General features: G+C 42.0%; 2 long non-coding RNA genes across 2 annotated transcripts; one reads left to right on the top strand and one right to left on the bottom strand.

The window, feature by feature from the left end:
- Positions 1-2,599: 2,599 nt before the first annotated feature.
- On the bottom strand, positions 2,600-14,464 carry LOC115291759. The gene is made up of 2 exons (XR_003908666.1): positions 14,265-14,464; positions 2,600-2,903 (listed from the first exon to the last, which is right to left on the bottom strand). It is a non-coding gene; the product is annotated as an uncharacterized LOC115291759 (long non-coding RNA).
- A 2,528-nt stretch (positions 14,465-16,992) lies between these two features.
- Positions 16,993-18,535, top strand: LOC115291712. The gene is made up of 3 exons (XR_003908644.1): positions 16,993-17,123; positions 17,676-17,730; positions 18,188-18,535. It is a non-coding gene; the product is annotated as an uncharacterized LOC115291712 (long non-coding RNA).
- The last annotated feature ends 236 nt before the right edge of the window (positions 18,536-18,771 follow it).

The raw sequence follows: 18,771 nt of genomic DNA, 5'->3' as shown, positions 1-18,771 counted from the left end.
GCTCCTGTGTCCTTTGGATGTGGCCTCAGTGGTCTCAGAGTGTTGTCCATCATGATATCTCAGTCTCTTGTTCTGTCCTTAGAGAGCCCTGATTTCTCAATGGGGAAGACCATCAAAAGCCAAGATCTGACTTACCAATACTGATCTGTACACTTAAAAATGGTTAAGATAGGGGCACTTGGGTGGCTCAGTAAGTTAAGCATCTGACTTTGGCTCAGGTCATGATTTCACACTTTGTGGGTTTGAGCCCCGCATCGGGCTCTGTGCTGACAGCTTGGAGACTGGAGGCTGCTTTGGATTATCCGTCTCCCTCTCCCTCTGCCTCTCTTCCCTGCTTGCTCTTCCTCTCTCTCTCTCTCTCTCAAAAAAAACAAACCCAAAACCATTAAAAACGTGGCTATGATAGTGAACATTATGCAATATGTATTTTACCACAGTTAAAAAAAAAGTAGATTCTACAAACCACAATTCTGGTATCAGGTAGGTATTTTTATCGCTACTGTCATAATTTCTATATCCTTTCAGTGCACAGAGCTAGGACAGAATGCTTTAAAAATGAGTTTGTGTTGATTGTTATTTCCAAATCTAATCTAACACTAAAGGTTTTTCTTTATTTCTGCTCTCTTGTTCTGAAAGTCTTGGATTATAGAATAACTTATTTTACCTTACTCTCTTTAGTAATATCTATAAAACAATTTCACAATTATAATCACGATATTGGTATTAAGAAAAAATTTACCTAATAAAGTTTAGTATTTCCTTGCAAGACTTTTTGTCCTTAGAATGTAGTCATACAGAGAGAATAGAGCTATTGAAGATGTGTAGAGGATAGTATTCAAAAATTACCTGAAATAATATCGTCATGTTGTTCATTTGATAACCAGTTAAACTAATTTGTTTGTGTTCCATTGAAGGTTTTAGATCTTTTCTCCCATTTTTGATTTAATTTTAGTTTTTGAGTATGTAAAATATTTGTAAGGTTTAAAGGTCAAAATAATAAAAAAAGTATATTTGGAAAATCCCTTGATCTGTCTCTAACCCCGCCCCCCATGTTGCACCCCACCCCCTGGGCCGAGAGGCAAACTTTTTCATTTGTTTCTGGTTTATATTTCCTATATTTCTTTTTGAAACAATACCACTAATAACAAACATATATATATATATATGTGTATATATATATTTCTCTTTCACACACACAAAAGTATATTATACTTTTCTCTGTGTTTTTTTCTTTCATAAGAAAATAGGTAGTAAATACACCATTTATATTATTATTGACTTTTTCTTTAATGAAGATCTTAGAGGTCATTCCATATCCATTCATTAGAGATCTTAAGATTTTTAAAAATATTTTTATTTATTTTTGAGAGAGAGAGAGAGAAAGAGATAGCATGAGCAGGGGAGGGCCAGAGAGAGAGGGAGACACAGAATCTGAAGACTAGCTCTAGGCTCTGAGCAGTTAGCACAGAGCCTCACGCAGGGCCTAAACCCACAAGCCATGAGATCATGACCTGAGCCGAAGTCGGATGCTTAGCCCACTGAGGCACCCAGGTGCCCCATGAAATCTTCATTTCTTTAAGGTTACACATAGGCACACTAGGTTGATGTACCGTAATTTATTTAATTGGTCTCCGTCTGATGGATGTTTGGATTGTTTCCAATCTTCTGCTGCTACATTAGTCTCATAATGAGTAAATGTGTGTAGATGTCACATATGTATTTGTTGAGCTGTATTTTCAGCATAGATTCCTAGGAGGCCCAACTTTTCCTCCTCACTTCTTTGCTACCCTTTATCTAACACCTCCTTGTTCCCTCCTTTAAGTGCTTCAGTGTATCAAAATCAAAGCAAGAAGTCATATGGAATTTAAGGACAGGAGTTTGGTTACTTACCAGGCAGCACAGTATCTGAGCAAAGAATTTTTAATGTTAATGCCTGCACAGGAACACACACTATCCCGCACAATCATTTGTAGACCTTCTGGTTTGTACTTACAGTTATCTTAGGGGTTGAACTACAATGTAGGAATTACAGTCCAGGGGTATTTCCAATCTTGTCCTCTTTTTTGGCTTGTGTCCTCTTCCAATGGTTGGGTTTTTGCTACTCAGTGTTTAGAAATTCTGACCACAACATAGAGGCTGGATTTTATTATGTTTTTTAAAGTTTTACTCATAGTGGTCATACCTTAGGCAAATGTATTTCCACTGAAAAAGCATGAATTTTTACTAACTTGGGCAACTCCCTTATTGTCCAGGGTCACTGCTCAGGCATTCAATCATGTACTCATGCTAACTCCTTGACCTCTTGGTAATTAAAATCTCTCTGCTTAGATATGAGTTGATAGTCTGTAATCCCTTTACTCACATATATCAAGAATATTCATTAACTTAACTGAGACGAAGTTTAGAAACCACTGAATGACCACACAACTCTTGCATTCCGAAATAAACTTAACTATACCCCATTCCTGATCTGATTTCTAAATCACAGAATTCTTCTATCATTTTTATATCTGCCACTTCCTTTCTCCCTGTGAACATTTGGTTTAGAGAAAAATGTGATTGATTCCTCCACAGGGAACAAGCAAGTCGCTGTCTCCTCTGTGCTTCCATAGCATTTTGTACTTATGATTCATATCTCTTTTATAGCACTTAGACATGTGGACACAAAATGATGGCAATCCAGTGTGAGATTCCCCCACTAGGCCGGGAGCTCTTCACAGCTGCCTTGAGACTACAGTCTGTGTGCTGATGCTGTCCCAGCACGGGGACAGCAGTGAATGAATGATGACACCTTCCCCTTATTCCTCCTGAGGCATTCATACTCATCCACTGAGGTGATCTGTAACATCTCAGGACCACTCCAACAGAGAAGAGGACAATCAGCAAGAATCCAGTCTGGATATCTGTGAGGAAATTGATGTGGGGGAAAAAAGCAAACTGTCATTTTGACAAATATGTGCCAAAGAAAGCATTCTGATCCAAATCACTAAGGGAATACTATAGAACCACAGGAAATGCAAAATATAAGTTCTCCACCTCCATTCTATTTCCTATTCCGTTATAGTCTAGCTCACAGGTGACTACAAATTAATCTTTGCCTGAGTCTTCCCAAATGTCCCCAATTATTCTAGTTTTCCTTTCATTTTCCTTTACTATTTGAATAAAGTAATTTTTTCCTTTACTATTTAAATAAAGTGATGTGGCCAATGAGAAATTTGTAGCCTCCTGCAAGAACTAAGGAGCTAACTCAAGCAAATGTCTTTTGAGAAGCTTTCTGGGCTGTCTTTCCTTTTGTGGTGATTTGGTAATGGCGTGTCTATTCTGATATCTGGGTGTCCTCCCTCTGGTATGGGGACATGGAGCTGGCTGTATTGGGGCCCATCCCTCCCTCCATATATAGGATGGAGTTAGACTCTGTGTGAGTTCCTATTTGGGATGCCCAGATCCCACCCTTGAAGGAAGTTCTAGGTAGTTCTGGGATATGCAGATAAACATGGACTTTTCCTTCAGCCTACGATGTAAACTTCACTAAGAGAGCAGTAGTAGAGAGACTAAGAAAGCAACTGGCCTGACGTATGTGGGGGCCTTAGGATTGCCATTCAGGATGAAATTTTGGAGTCTGAAATCTGTAGATCTAGAAGAAGGAAAAGGAGGTGCAGAGGAGGACATGCCTATGCGGTCTGTTTCTCTGGTCTCTTCCTTTCCTCAAAGGCTAAGAGGTTCAAAGAAGCAAACTGGCCAATTATGAGAGAAATGAACATGTAAAAAGGTAATAGCAACACAAGGCAGAGAGTACTATGGAAGATGGCTGATTTCCACTGGCTAGAGAGGTCAGGAAATTCTACCCAGGCAGAATGGGGCTTGAACTAGGTCTTGCTGACAGACAAACTTAGAGAAGCAGAGGGCTGGCCTGAGCTGTAGTTGGAAGCTGGGAGGCATGCGGCATGCCTGTGAAGTGTGTGTCGGGGGCGGGGGGGGGGGAGGACTTTGGTAGAAAATGTGTGGAAGATGAGTTTTGAGAGGTGAGTTGAGCCTGGTTGGCAGAGTGCTTGACTGTCCAGCTCAGACCTTTACATTTTACCTTGCACACAGGGCAGATTCAGGTTTTGTGAAATAGATTTTATTTATTTCAATATTTATTTATTAGAATGGAGGTCTCATTCTAAGATAAAGAATACAAAACTATGAGAACAAAATTGCCAGGGCTCCTTGTAGGGGCCTTATGCAAAGGAGGCAAGAGGTTCAGGCTTCATTAGCTTCACTATAAATGAGGAGCCCTTGAATGTTTTTGAGCAGTGGGTGTTCAGGGCTGGATGCAGTTAGAATTTTGGGGAGTGTCCCGATGGGTATCAGGTGAGTTGGCAAGCTTCAGATGGGCTATATTGGTTTTCTAGAGTTGCTGAAACAAATCACCACTAACTAAGCAGCTTTAAACAATAGAACTTTATTCCCTCACAGTTCAGGAGGCCAGAGTTGTGAATTCAAGGTATTTAGGGCTGGTTCTTTCTGGAGGCCCTGAGAGAGAAACCAACCCCTGCCTCTCTCCTAGCTTCTGGTGGTTGTTGACAATCCTTGGCTTGTAGACCTATTACTCTAATCTCAGCCTCCAATTTCACCTTGACTTCTTCTCTGTGTCCTCTCCCCTTCTCATAAGAATATCTGCCAGTGGATTTTGGGCCCACCCGAAATCCAGGATAATCTCATTGCAAGATCTGCAAAAATAAGGTTACATTCACTTGTACCAGCAGGTTAGGACTTGGACTTATCTTTTAGGAAGAGTCTTGACTATGAGGCCTTGGACTACTCACTCAACTCCCCAGGCCTTAGCTTGTTCAGCAGAAAAAGAGGCGATCACCCTAGAGTCTCACATGTTGCTTCACGTTAGAATTTTAAAATCTTGGGGCACCTGGGTGGCTTAGTCGGTTAAGCGTCCTACTATGGCTCAGGTCGTGATTTCATGGGTCGTGAGTTCCAGCCCCGCATTGGGCTCTGTGCTGACAGCTCAGAGCCTGGAGCCTGCTTCAGATTCTGTGTCTCTTGCTCTCTTTGCCCCTTCCTTGCTCATACTCTGTCTCTCTCTCCTTCAAAAAGAAACATTAAAGAAAAAAAAACAATTTTAAAATCTTGTTCAGGCCACATGCCACAGTAAACAGAATCTCTTGGGGGCGGGGCCTAGGCATTAGTTTAAACAAACAAACAAACAAACACACAACTCTTTAGGTGATTCCAAGGCACAGTGAATTTGAGACCAGAGCTGTAAAAGTGCATGAGAGGAATTTCAATGGGGAGGATTTTATGAAAAAGCAGATTCAGTGGGCCTGGGGTGGGGCCTGAGACTGCATTTCTAATAAGCTCCCAGGTGATGCAGATGCTGCTGGTCCAAGGACCCCACTGTCCGAAGGGTCCGCCTGACCTCACAGCCTCCCAGGTGCTAACCTTGCCTGACTAGTGCCCCCTGCTGTGGGACATTTCCGGTGTGTTGTGCAGTAACATCTACTACAGGAAATAGCTTTTGCTGAGAGAGAGTTCAGTTTGGAGGTGGTTTACATATTGGAAAAGCCCGTATGCTACAGATAAATGGACTCAGAGTCTAATGACATTATTTAGAAACAGTTTAACTAAATGAAAATAAGCAGCCAGCCCTGTGTGCAATCCGTCCCGGGCCTGAAGTGCTCCTGTTCAGTATAACAAGTGTTAACGTGGCCTCCCTACAGCCTCTGAAAAGGGACAGTGCCCTTGCAGGAAACCAAATGCCAGAAAAGCAGTGGGAAGGATGTAAACAGTCACTCACTTTAGATTTTAATCTGTCAAGTGTTGGTACTGTGAAAGCAAACCTCTCCTGAGCCCGGCTTGAGGGCCTGGGCTGTGTCAAATTTAACACTGTGGAGATGTTTATACATGTCACCCAGGGCAGGTGGGGAAGGGAGAGGTGGTCCAAGGCTTTCTGCTCTGAACTAAGTCCACCTGACCAGGCCTGAGGGAGGCTCACCTGTGCTGAGCCTGGGCCCAGAAGCTGAGCAGGGAGCCTCACCTACAGCAGCATATTAGAATCACCTGGGGAAATCCAGCTGCTACCCAGACCCACACCCTCCCCAGGCCAATTTACACCAGGTTTTCTGGGGGTGAGGCTTGGGCAGACGTATGTTTTAAATCTCTTCAGATGATTTCAGTGTGTGCCAGAGATGCTTCCTAGTTTCTCTGGATGGCCAGGCTGTAGGAGACTGCACAATTTATTGGGCACAAATTTATAGTGCCCACACTATGTATAGTGTGCTCAGTACAGGGGACGTGACAGAGAGCAAGATACCTTCTCTTCCAGCCTGGAAGGCAGATGGAAAACAATAAATATGGAACTGATAAATTTCATTTGTAATCAAGAGCTATGGAGGTGAAGTGCAGGATGCTACAAGAACGTATTATGGGCAGCATCCCAGTCTGAGAAGGCTTCCGTGAAGAGGTGATATTTGAACAGAGTTCTGGGAGATGAATAGGAATTGTATAGTAAAAGAAAATGGGGGCAGAATACTCTGGGTCAAGGGAGCAGCCCCAGGGATTGAAGGAACTGAGGAGGGTGTGATGTAGGAGGAGGGAGAGATTCAGCCACTTGAAGGTGGAGGGCCAGGGGCCTCTGAGGCCATGGTGAGAATTCAGTGTTTACTGCTTTATTTTATTAAAGTTTATTTATTTATTTGGAAAAATAGACAGCTCGAGTTGGGGAGGGGCAGAGAGAGAGAGAAACAGAGAGACAGAGAGGCGGAGAATCCCAAGTAAATCTTTGAGGATATTTTTGATCACTGAAGCAAAAAAACTATAGGCAAAATTACTGGGTCAAAGGCTATGTGCATTTTAAAAGTTTCTTATATGTATTGCTAAATTGCCTCTCAGACTGATTGAGGAGATTTAAATTCCATCTGCAGTGTATGAGATTGACCCGGGGGAAAACATTTCAGTTAAGCAAGGCCAGTTGATCTGCAGCACTTTGGTTACTGAGAATATTAATTAATTAATTAATTTATTTATTTAAAGCTTATTTATTTTGAGACAGAGAAAGAGAGAGAAGCTGCAAGCTGGTGAGGGGCACAGAGAGAGAGAGAGAGAGAGAGAGAGAGAGAGAGAGAGAGAGAGAGAGAGAGAATCCCAAGCAGGACTCTGTCACGCTGTCAGCATGGAGCCCAAATGTGGGGCTCGAACTCATGAACTGTGAGATCATGACCTGAGCTGAAACTAAGAGTCGGATGCTTAACTGACCAGGGGAATCTCTTTAAAAAAATAAGTACTTAGAGATGAGCACTGAGTTATGTACAGAAATGTTGAATCATTATATTGTACATCTGAAACAAGTATAACACTGAATGTTATTTATACTTTAATAAAAAAAGAAATAGAGTTCTAAATACAGCTAACACAGCTGCTCTTTAAAATTGCCCTGACTATTCTAGGCCCTTTTGTCTCCATATAAACAATGGAATGAAGTTGTCCTATGATTTTTAAGGGTAATTCCCATTTTTGGACATTTTCATCAATATTTCTTCACTGTTGTGATTCATGATTTGAAAAACACTTTGTACATAAATACTCACGATGCACATGCTTACTTTTGTTCTTAGTATAAATTTCTAGGAATTGTCTTCTTGAGCCAATGATTAGGCATATTTAAAGGCTTTTCAAATAAATTTTGAAGCGCTCACCTTGAATATACGAGAATGCCCCTTTCCTTGCATTTTGCTAACACTGGGTATTACCTTTAAATTCTTTTCTGCAACAGGACAGATGTAAAATACTGTCCTAAAATAGTTCTAATTTGCATTTTATTCTTACTACAGAAAGTGAAAATTTAATCATATGCTTGTTGACTTTGAAAGTGTTTGTGAATTGCAGTTTACATCCTTTGCTCGCTTTCTTGTTTCTAAGTTCTCCTTATTGTTATATACATCACAAATACTATTTGCACTTATTTTTCAATTTCATCTGTTCTTTATTTTTTTAAGGAATTGCAAACATTTTATTTAATTATGTCTATTGGTCTTCTCCATTTTTGGTGTTAAGCTTAGAAAAACTTCCTTTATGTTAAGACCTTATCCATCTACTTATGATATTTATGTGTTATTTTATAATCAATTGTGTAAATAATTTTCTTCCAGTCATTTTTACATGTAACTTCTTAATATGCTTGGAGCTTTGGATAAGTTATAAGGCAGAGCTCTATCTTAATTTTTTGTTTCATGTTATCAACATGGTATCATGCTGTCAACATGACTTATCACTGGCAATGTGAAACTTGGTCACCTGGCCAAGGGAGAGTTTGCCAGTTTTCTACCTAGTAAAGTTATTGTATTTCCTCGCATCCTTTATTTCTAGGAACCAAGTCCCTAAGTCCAGCCACACTGGAGGGGATAGTGTTTGATTCGAATTAAATTAGAATGTTTCTGGTGTTTTGCTGTTACGATATCAACTCTTGGCTTGATATATTCTTTATCATGTTAGAGAAGGATCTACATCGTCATTCGCCACTTAAATGATAGTTTAGGAGAGAGAAAAAAAGAAGGGCTTTGAGGATATTAAAACAATATTGGAGGGAAAGAAACCCTACTCCCTGCATTAATTCAGAGGTGGCTCATCTGATCTACTGGCAAGTCTGATAGATACTGAAAGTAGTTGAATTTTAATTCAAATCAGGAAAACAAATTGTTGTCTCATGAAAGTCTATATGACTTATTCCTTCTTTGTCTCTACAGGGTCTAAAAGACTATACATTATGGGAACTCAATGGGTTTGTGGAATGCAATTGAATAAGCCGGTAAGTTTATTATCCATCTTGAGAAGAACCTCTTGATTTTCATGTCATGTAAAATGTAATCAAGCCAGAAACATACTGCCTGCTACTTCTAAATTTTCTTTAAAAAGAAAGCCATGGGGTGGCTCAGTTGAACGTTTGACTTCAGCTCAGGTCGTGATCTTACAGTTCATGAGTTTGAGCCCCGTGTTGGGCTCTGTGCTGACAGCTGAGAGCCTGGAGCCTGCTTCACATTCTGTGTCTCGCTCTCTCTCTGTCCCTCCCCTGCTTATGCTCTGTCTCTCTCTCTCAAAACTAAATAAACATTAAAAAAAATGAAAAGAAAGCCACATCCAAAGGATTTGAATAGACTTTTCTCCCAAGATACATAAATGGCAAATGAGCACATGAAAAGATTTCAGATGATTAAGGAAGTGCATATTAAATCCACAGTGAGATACCAAATCATACCCATTAGGACAGCTAGGGTAAAAAAGACAGGTAATAACAAGCGTTGGTAAGAATGTGGAGAAAGTGAGATCCTATATGCTGTTGGCAGGAATAAAAAATGGTGCAGCTACTTTGGAAAACAGTTTGGCAGTCCCTACATGACCCAGCAATTCAACTGCTAGGTATATACCCAAGAGAAATGCAAACATCTGTCCACACAAAACTTACACAAGAATATTCATAGCGGCATTATTCATCATAGTCCAAAAGTGGAAACAATCTAAATGTCTATCACCTGATGAATGAATAAATAAAATGCACCATAACCATGTAATACAATATTGGACTACAAGAAATAAAGTACCAATACATGCTATAACATGGATGAATCTTGAAATCATTATGCTAAGTGACCGAAGCCAGTCGCAAAAACCCACATATGGTATGATTTCATTATATAAAATACCTAGAATAAGCCAGTTCACAGGAACAGAACGAAGATTGTTGGTTGCCTAGGACTGAGGAGGTTGGGGAGAAATGAGGAATGACTGCTGATGGTTGTGGGGGTTTCTTTCCAGAGTGATGAAAATATTCCAAAATTGACTATTGTGATGATTGCACAACTCTGTAAACATACTAAAATCTATTAAATTGTGCATTTTAAATGAGTGAATTGTTTCAATTGTATCTTAGTAAAGCTGTTCTTTAAACAAAGGAGAGAAAGCTGGATCTTGGAACACAGCTCCGATTTAGACACACAGTGAGAGTAGAAACTCAGGCCAGAAGCTAAGCAAACAATACAGTGAGTGGGGCAGGTAGTTACAAAAACACATGACATCATAACTACTCTAGGGCTAAGGGTCTGTTTTCATACATGGGGAGGAGAAAGTGACCTCTTTTGTGATGATTGGAGGGACCTAGCATTTAGGCCTAAAATTCCATTATTATGTATCTATTACAAATTTATTTCTTTAGAGTTCAAGCTTGAAATGCCGGTAGTCCATAAACATCTTGGTGTAAATCTGTAGGTCAACTCATTCTGATTGACGGCTAGGGAGAGCAGGTTCTAATGGAGAAGCAGACAAGCCTGGGAGAGAGCGTGCTGTGACAGATGACAGCCTGGGGTGTTTCAGGGAGAGGTCATGGGGAGGGCAGCTGAAAAGAGAGGCCAGAAGAGGGCCCCACAATTTAGCCAGGGTGGGTCCGTAGGGCAATTTCCATTCTCAGTCTCTGCTCTAGCCATAACTCATAGCCTTTGGAATGAAGTCTTGTGGTTCAGTCCGTCTCGAGCATTCCCTATCAGTTATCACTGGGTCTCAAGTTTTTCACGTGTTTGGCTTACTTTAGAATTCCAGAATTTTTGCAGCCTTCTTGGATTAAATTGCACTTACTCTTATTGCCTTATCCTTTTGGCCACCCTTTGGTACCATGCTGCTGTAAACACAACTGTTTCCTGCCTCCGCTGTCTCTTAGAATTACTCTTCAGAGAAAACTCTTGCAAGATCCAGTTAACAGGTAACACTTCAGACTCTTAGTCAAATGTGGTTTTATGCTGCGATGGGTGACCCTCTCAGCTCAATGACCCATCTAACAGGGCTTTGCTGTCACAAAAATACATCTCATGTATTGATTCAAAATTGCTTACAAGCGCTTGGAGGTTGGCCACACACTGCTGACCCAGAACCACTGTGTTGCACAAAACGTACATGTACATACTCTGTAGAGGTGACCAGTCCAGGATTAGGTTCTCTTCTGTCTTATATTAAATCTGTATTTTTTCAAATATGCAAGGCTGGATTTAATTTTTCCAGCAAGTTTTCCTCCCTCTTCTAGATTACAGATTTCTTTATCTTTTAAACAAAGGGACTAAGTCTCAGGTTTTTCTCCATGGATACCTTCCATGGACATGGTTTAGAATGTGAAAGTCTGGTCTCTAATAAGAGTGTGGGTTTCAGATTAGAGGTGCTACATATGTTTTAAAGGGGTTCCCCGTCTCAGTACCTAATGGTAGTTGTCTATTACAGTTGAGTATGGGAGGAAGGAAGAGAGCGTTTTCAAGTTATCTCTTACTTTCTAGATTTAAAATATCACTCTCCTGGTAGAGAACCCCTAATCTAGCTCTTCTTTAGGCCCCAAGGAAATGCTCAATAGGGTTGCCATTAATTAATTGATTACCTATATTTTGACCCTGTACTTGTATTATTTGGCTCTGTTTGTGTCTCCAAAGGGTTCTTTGATAATTTTTTGGTTATGATCTTTGGCTATTACTTTCAATTTTTCATTTGAAAAATGGAGATCTTCCCCAAATATCCCCATTATTCATCCTCCTTTCTTTCTCCTGGGCAGCCTGAGTTGCTGGCAGATACCTCCCTTTGGCCACTTGAGATTCTGGGATCCACTTAGGTCCCATTATTGCACCAGCAGAAGAAAGTGATCTGGCAGGCTGGCCACAACCTTATGTGTTTAATTGCATAGGGATCATGGAGATCATGACCTCTCTAGTAATCATTATGGGAAGGGTAGCAAAGAAAAAACTTCCTTCTCTTTGGTCTCCCCCCCGCCCCTGCCCCACCAAACTCCCTTTTGGTGAAGACAAATCAGCCAGACTCATGACACCCCATTTGTCTGATACATCCTTTCCTCCCTGCATGCTGCTGCTCCATCCTGAGGGCATCAGCTCATTCAATCTCTCCTGACACCAAGGCCAGGCAGAGAGATGGAAAATAGACAGTGGGACTAATGGCTTAGCTCCCCAAGCACTGAACAGCAGCCAGGGCTCTGGACACATTCCATGGTAAAACCATTCATCTCCTTCAGGGGTGCTTTTGCTAGCCCAAACATCTGAACAGGAAGATTCATTTTACCTTACTCCCTAAGACAGAGAGTAGCTAGGGCACTGTTTCCACGGTGCCATCTGGTAAGATCCAGCTGGGAGCTAATCACAAGGGGAGACCTAGGTGGGTAGGCAGTAGCAGTGAGGGAGTAAAGGAGTCTAATAGTCATGGAAATCTACCATGTGTTATTTAGGTTACCCCAACAAATCAGTCAAAACATCTACAGGAAACTTACTTTAGCCTCAGAGCTGTACCCTCAACTCAAAACACCCAAGGTTTGTATAATGCTCAGAGATACACTTTAAGGAATAGAGGGAGCATGTCAGGAAGAATAGGAGGCAGGTGCAGCTTGGCGGAAGGACGGGTACTTGCAGTTCCTTTCCCATGTGTGTCAATGGCAAGCCCTTATCCAGGTGCATCTTTGGGAGTCCTTAGTAAGAAGTGTCAAACAGAGCCACGGGCTGTGCCCAGGAAGTATGGGCTTCCTAGGAAGGTCTCCCTCCTTTCCTTTCCTCTTTTCATTCAAAAGCTTACACTGGCTTTGGGGTGCAAAACAGGGGACACACTCTTTGTCCTTTAAGAACTCCTTTTCCAAAAGGAAAGGAAAGAGACAACACAGCTAGGGGAAAATGATGGTCACAGAGTCAGGATACTTGAGTTCTGAGTCAAACTCCACCACTTAGGAGCTTTGGGTCTTAGAACAAGTTATTTAATACTTTACTTCTCTGATCTGTGTCCTCAACAAAGTACTTGAGAATGAGAAGTAAATTTGTATATATATTATGGAGGAGTTCAACAAGTGATAGATAGCTTCACTGTTACATAACTATACAGTTAGTTTGAAGACAAGCCAGACCTGATAAAGGTGAAGTTCTGACAAAGTGCTCCATGGAAGTGGAGTCAGTGAACGGTGAATCCTAACCTGAATGAGTGCATTCCAAAGTGTGAGGACTGTGGTCTTAGTTTTCAGAAGTCATATTGGTCACTCCAATGGTAACCCTTCATGTTGAACAAGGCTCCTCTGTTTTTCTTTGGGAAATGCCACAGGGGGCATGTTGCTCTTGGAAGATTGTGGATCCATGAATCTGTTCTGCATACCTGGCCAAATTCTAAACTTCTTTACTGAAGGAATTCAAGGCAGGACTTTTGTACTGATGAGGGGAATGGGGGCCCAAAGCATGAAACCTTTGTTGGGTCCTCTGGATGCATGCTGAGGTTATGAAAAGACCCTCATTCCAGAGGAGCACAGGTACCTGGTGCTAACCGCAGGACCAGGTGCCAGGCACCAGGCACAAAGGCTAGCCTGGTCTTTTCTGGCTGGGGCCGATGAAGGTCTAGGTCAGAATGAACATGGGACTATGTAATGCTGAGTCTCCACTTTGAAGGCCTTGAGTAAGGATGGACAGCAAAGGTGCTCATCTTCAGGGCTTTCTACATGTTCTGACTCAAATAAAGTTACATCTAGGAGTTGGATCTTTGACACCAAAACCAAGGTCAAATCTATAAGTAGCAGCTTTTGATATGACCAGATTCTAGGACACTGAGAACATGTGGACAGTTCCTTGAGGTTTCTTACAATAATGTTCTCTAATGTTTGTGCAGAACTTAATAATCCATAGAGCTTCACACTCCTCATCAGTGAGTCCTCACAAAGTCGCCTGGCTCCCCTGTAAGAGCACAACAGAGGCAACAGGATAAGGGTTGAAATAACCCAGGGATTGGTGCTGAGTGAATGTGGATCTGAATGCTCCTTCTAGACTTAATAGCTGTGACCTTGGTAAGTTATTAACTCTTCCTCTTCTTTTTTTTAAGGTGTATTTACTTATTTTGAGAGAGATAGAGACAGCATGAGCAGCGGAGGGGCAGAGATAGAGGGAGAGAGAGAGAGAATCCCAAGAGGCTCCACACTGTCAGCACAGAGCCCGAGGTGGGGCTCTAACTCATGAAACTATGAGATCATGACCCAAGCAGAAATCAAGAGTTGGATGCTTAACCAACTGGACCATCCAGGTGCTCCAGTTATTAACTCTTCTTTGAGGTTTCTATTTCCTTATCTGTACAGTGAGGATCATCCCCAGGTGGGGTTAAATGGCATCTGACAGATCAAGTGCACATAGCACTGGGCATAATGTGAGACTTTCCTCCATTTCTGCTTCTGCCAACCTCATTCCTGTTGTCTGCTCTTTCAGTTCGATGCTACCTGGTACCTGAAATAAGGGTGACCCATTGGCGAGGCTTTCTGCTTGTCTTCTTTGTCTGCAAGACCAGCTGTGGGCTTCCAGGAAGGGTCTGTGGTGGGGTCCGGGGGAGCTCAGGTTTCTGCTGCCCTCTGTCCCTCTGAGGTATAATGAAGGGACACCTATAGTGTTTTCTCTTATAGGGACAAGAGGGTGGGCTATGGAGACAAGCTGGGGTCACTGTCAGTGGTGAAGAGGGAAGTAGCAGTCACTCAGTGCATATCTTTGTGACGAGAATCTACATGGCATGGGTGGGGCAGGGCAGGCAGGCTGAGACTTGACCCGCATGGGATGGTGGTGCAGGAATATGGGGTCAGTTCCTGCAGGTTTCTGGTAACCGTATTTTTGTCATCTGATAATATGTAACCTAGTTTTATGGGTTTCTGTCTTTTTTTTTTAAAGTTTATTATTTGAGAGAGAGTACATGTGGACGAGTGAGCAAGGGTGGGACAGAGAGAGACAGAGAGAGAGGGAATCCTAAGTAGGCTCCACATGGTCAATGTAGAGTATGGGTTTCTGTTTAAGACACTTTATTTAATATATATTGTTGATTCATTAACACTGAACTCTCGATCGACAGGACTCTAATTTATACCTGCTAACACACATATTTTTCTCAAGTCATAGTACTGTCTTCTTCTGCTTAAGAACCCTGGTCAGCCCTTCAGCACCACCCTTGGGGGCCACTGTGAAATCACCACCAAAGAGCACAAGAATATGGCACAAAATAGACCACAAAAGGATATTTGTTTACAGTGGGAAACAAAAAGGCAGAGGTCCTCTTGTTTGACCTCATCTGGGAATGTGCCTGCAGGGTACCTCAAAATTTTCACCCCATACCTGTGTCCATAAAGGATCAGGAAGGCACTATTGATTTGGAGGTTACGAACCAATTTTAGAGTAGGCAAATCTGCAAATACGGGATCTGTGAATGATGAGAATCTTCTGTATTTTTCCTTCCACTTCACGTCTCCTCTATGCAAACGATTTTTATGGAGCTAGTGCTTTAAGGAAGATAATCACAGAACAGAGGGGATTCTTTTGTTTTGGAACTTGGCTGGAACTTAGTACTTATTCACTTCAATTTTAATTTTAATTTTGCACCGATGCATAATTTAACTGTTCTCTCTCTTCGGATTTGTGTAAATATTGATGCGGTCCAGCTGTCTCCTAAGATGTACAAGGACCTTCTAGATCTGATAGTCCATCACCTTTCTTGCCTTATCTCCCTCCAGGTCCTTCACGGTTGAGCTCCAGCTACATGGAACTCCATGTGGTGTCCTTAGGCGGGTGTGCATTTGCACATCTGGCTTCTGTGCCCAAGCTCTTTCCTGCCTGGCTGGCTTTTCAAGCTCTACCTCCCTGTGGAGAGGCCATTCTCTCTGTTCTCCTTGACCCTTTACACACACAAACCCATTTTTTTCTCATTCTCTGTCTACCTATTTGTTTTCCCCATAAGAACATGAACCCTCTGAGGGAGACGGCCCTCTCTCATCTTTGTTTACAAGTGCTTGGTAAGCAGCTTCACAAAAGGATGGATAGATGGATGAAGGAGGGACACAGTATTCTCAGATATTGAGATGACAGATTGCTTGTGCTCATTGAAAACACAGGAATACATTGAAAACACAGCTAATCAGAAAGCATCAGAGGGCAAAAGCAAGGAGACGTATTTTCTTCTGTATTTATGCCAACTGAGTCTATGGGGTTAGCAATTCTCCAGTCTTGGTCACAAAGGTTAAAAAATTAAGGACTAATTTCTTGGAACTCATTATATTCAGAAAAATAGGGTGTAAGTTATAGACCCCTCATTTCGGACTTCACATTTCTGAGAAGTATATCTGATACCAGGGGGCCATCAAGCAGAAGTAGGGAAATCACTAGACAGAGAGTCTTGACTCTCTACTTAGTGCAGGTCATTTCACCTCCTAGGACCTCAGTTCTGGCACTTGACAAAGAAAAAAATTAAGAGATTGTACTAGAATTTTAGGGTTCTGTTGATGTCAAAACTTATTTTGGCGGTACAATGGATGCTTCCCAGCATCTCCCCCTGCTTGTTTTCATCTCTAAGATGAGGCATGGCCATGAGACTCTCAAAGCTGAAAAGTCAGTGTGTTTCCTCTATCTGGTTCAGGGATGGGCACCTGACTGAAGCCCAACCTGTACGGCTCACATTCTTTCACTGGAACTAGTAGTCCCAACAGACACTACTGCTCTCCTGGTATCAATTTTTCTCCATCTTGTTTAATAGTAGAACTCCCAGTTCGTAGCTGGTCTCATAAGTGCAAGGATCAATACTACATTTCCAGCCTTCCTTAGAGCTAGGTGTGGGCATATAATTAAATTTGGCCAAGGGGATATATGAGGATGTATCATATATTACTTCTTCAAAGTGCCCTTAAAGGAAGGAGGGTGGGCAAGCCTCTTCTCTTCTTCTTCTTCTTTTCCTCTTTCATGCTGGTTGGAGTACAGACAAGATGGCTGGAGTTCAAGCAGCCATATTGGACTATGTATTAGAAGCTACTTGTGGCAAATAATAAAATAACGAAAAAGAAGCCTGTGTTCCTGATATTGTAGAATAATATCCCTGGATTGCTTATCTCTGGTATTATCTGTGGTATTTCTTTTTATGGGAGAGAATGAGCGTCTTGTTTAAATAATTGCCATTTTGAGTTTTCTTTCCCTTGGCAGACTAAACTGATTCTAACAGGGAGAGAGAGATATTGGGGAAGAGAACCACTGGGCTTTTGAGATGATAGAATGGAAGCCTGAAACTTGCCACCACCTGGAAAGGGTTTCCTGAATGAAGCCAACATAGGAGAGCATAGAGTAAGAAAAAATGCTTCAGTCCTGCTGACATGGTTTAACCCCCTGTATCTGACTGTGCTTGAAGCCATTTAGCCTTTGCCTTTTTAGTTGTGTGTGTCACCATTTTGGTCTAAATATATTGTTTGTTTGTTTTTTTACTTTTTTTTAAACATTTGTTTATTTTTGAGAGACAGAGAGCTAGGGGGAGGGGCAGAGAGAGAAGGAGACACGGAACATGAAGCAGTCTCCAGGCTTTGAGCAAGCTGTCAGCACAGAGCCCGATGTAGGGCTCTAACCCAGGAACCTTGAGATTATGACCTGAACCTAAGTCAGATGCTCAACTGACTGAGTCACCCAAGTGCCCCTTGGTCTAAATGAATTGTTGTGTAAATCAGGGTCTCTGTCTTGTGCAATTAACAGAGTCCTATTAATACAAACAGCAAAACCACTTCTTCAAACAGAATCTTACTCAGAACCCCAATTGTGTTTCATTCATGCAAGTGGAGACACTTGAGTTAAGCAGGCTGGGAGATGGAGCTCAAGATCTCTCAAAACTCCTTATTCTTCTCACAGCACAGCCTGGAAGCCACTCAACTAGATGATTCTGTAATTCTCTGGAAGAAGACAGGTAATTCTATACCAAATGTCTATTCCTTTCCTAGAATCACTGCAAAGGCAGTTTTTATATCGTTGCTCCTTTTCAACACTTTCCCCCCCTCCTTTGTTAATAATGCTAATAACAAGCAGTCATGTTGGTGGAGCCAAACAAGCCCAGTCTTCCCTCAGATTTTCTAGCATATTCAGTATCCTGGTCTTGTGAGCTCATTCTGAATCAAGATTTGGCAATTAGGTCCATTGGCTTAAATAAATCACTTGTATTTTTACTTGTGAGTCTTGGGTTTAGGATGAGCCAGACCCTCAGGGACATTAACCTCCTTCTAGTTAACTGCCATCACTTGGATCTTTGTGTTTGGGATTGGTCCATTTGTCTGCCTTCTAGAACCAAGTTTAATTTGCAAGTGCTTGGTGAGATCTTGGAAAGGGATCAGATTCTAAACCTGGACCTCACGTTTCTGATGTTGCAGGAGAGACTCTGAATACGGGACGAGACCAGCTGTGCCCTCTAACGGGCCTTATGGGAGAAGAGGGTGCATCTGCATCAGCCTCCACTCCTTGTTCACCTCTTTGGAGCAGGCACACTTACAAACTACACTGGATTGGGGAAGGGGAGTGTGTTCTTTCTGTCTGCCCAGTGAAGGATGCCTCAGACCACCACCGATCTATGGAATGCTGATGCTCTTTGCCAGTGGAATGAGCATTTTCTTCTTGATGTGAGCGTTGTTGACATTTTCATCAGCAGCCCAGGCTCTAAAAGCCACATCTTGGCAAGAGAAGAGGTGAAAACTTACTCAAGCCTTTGCTCCAGGCCATCACTCTGGGATTCAGGGTTGAGTCTTTTCATCAGAGAAACAGAAGCCCTGGGATCAATGAACATAATTCTTTCCAGCTACAGGGTAGAAAGACGCAGCAATAATAAGCCATTCTTTCCTTTTCCCAGGGCTTATGGATGCCCTGGCTGCTGACCTGGGGAGTATTTAGAACTAGACTCAGATCAGAGGCTTCCTAGAGTTTCCAGCTCCTCTTGTGAGAAAAGTGGCATCAACGTAAC

Source organism: Suricata suricatta, chromosome 1 (assembly GCF_006229205.1).
Source record: "Suricata suricatta isolate VVHF042 chromosome 1, meerkat_22Aug2017_6uvM2_HiC, whole genome shotgun sequence".
Taxonomy (NCBI): Eukaryota; Metazoa; Chordata; class Mammalia; order Carnivora; family Herpestidae; genus Suricata; species Suricata suricatta.
This window is presented reverse-complemented; position numbering and strand designations above follow the sequence as displayed.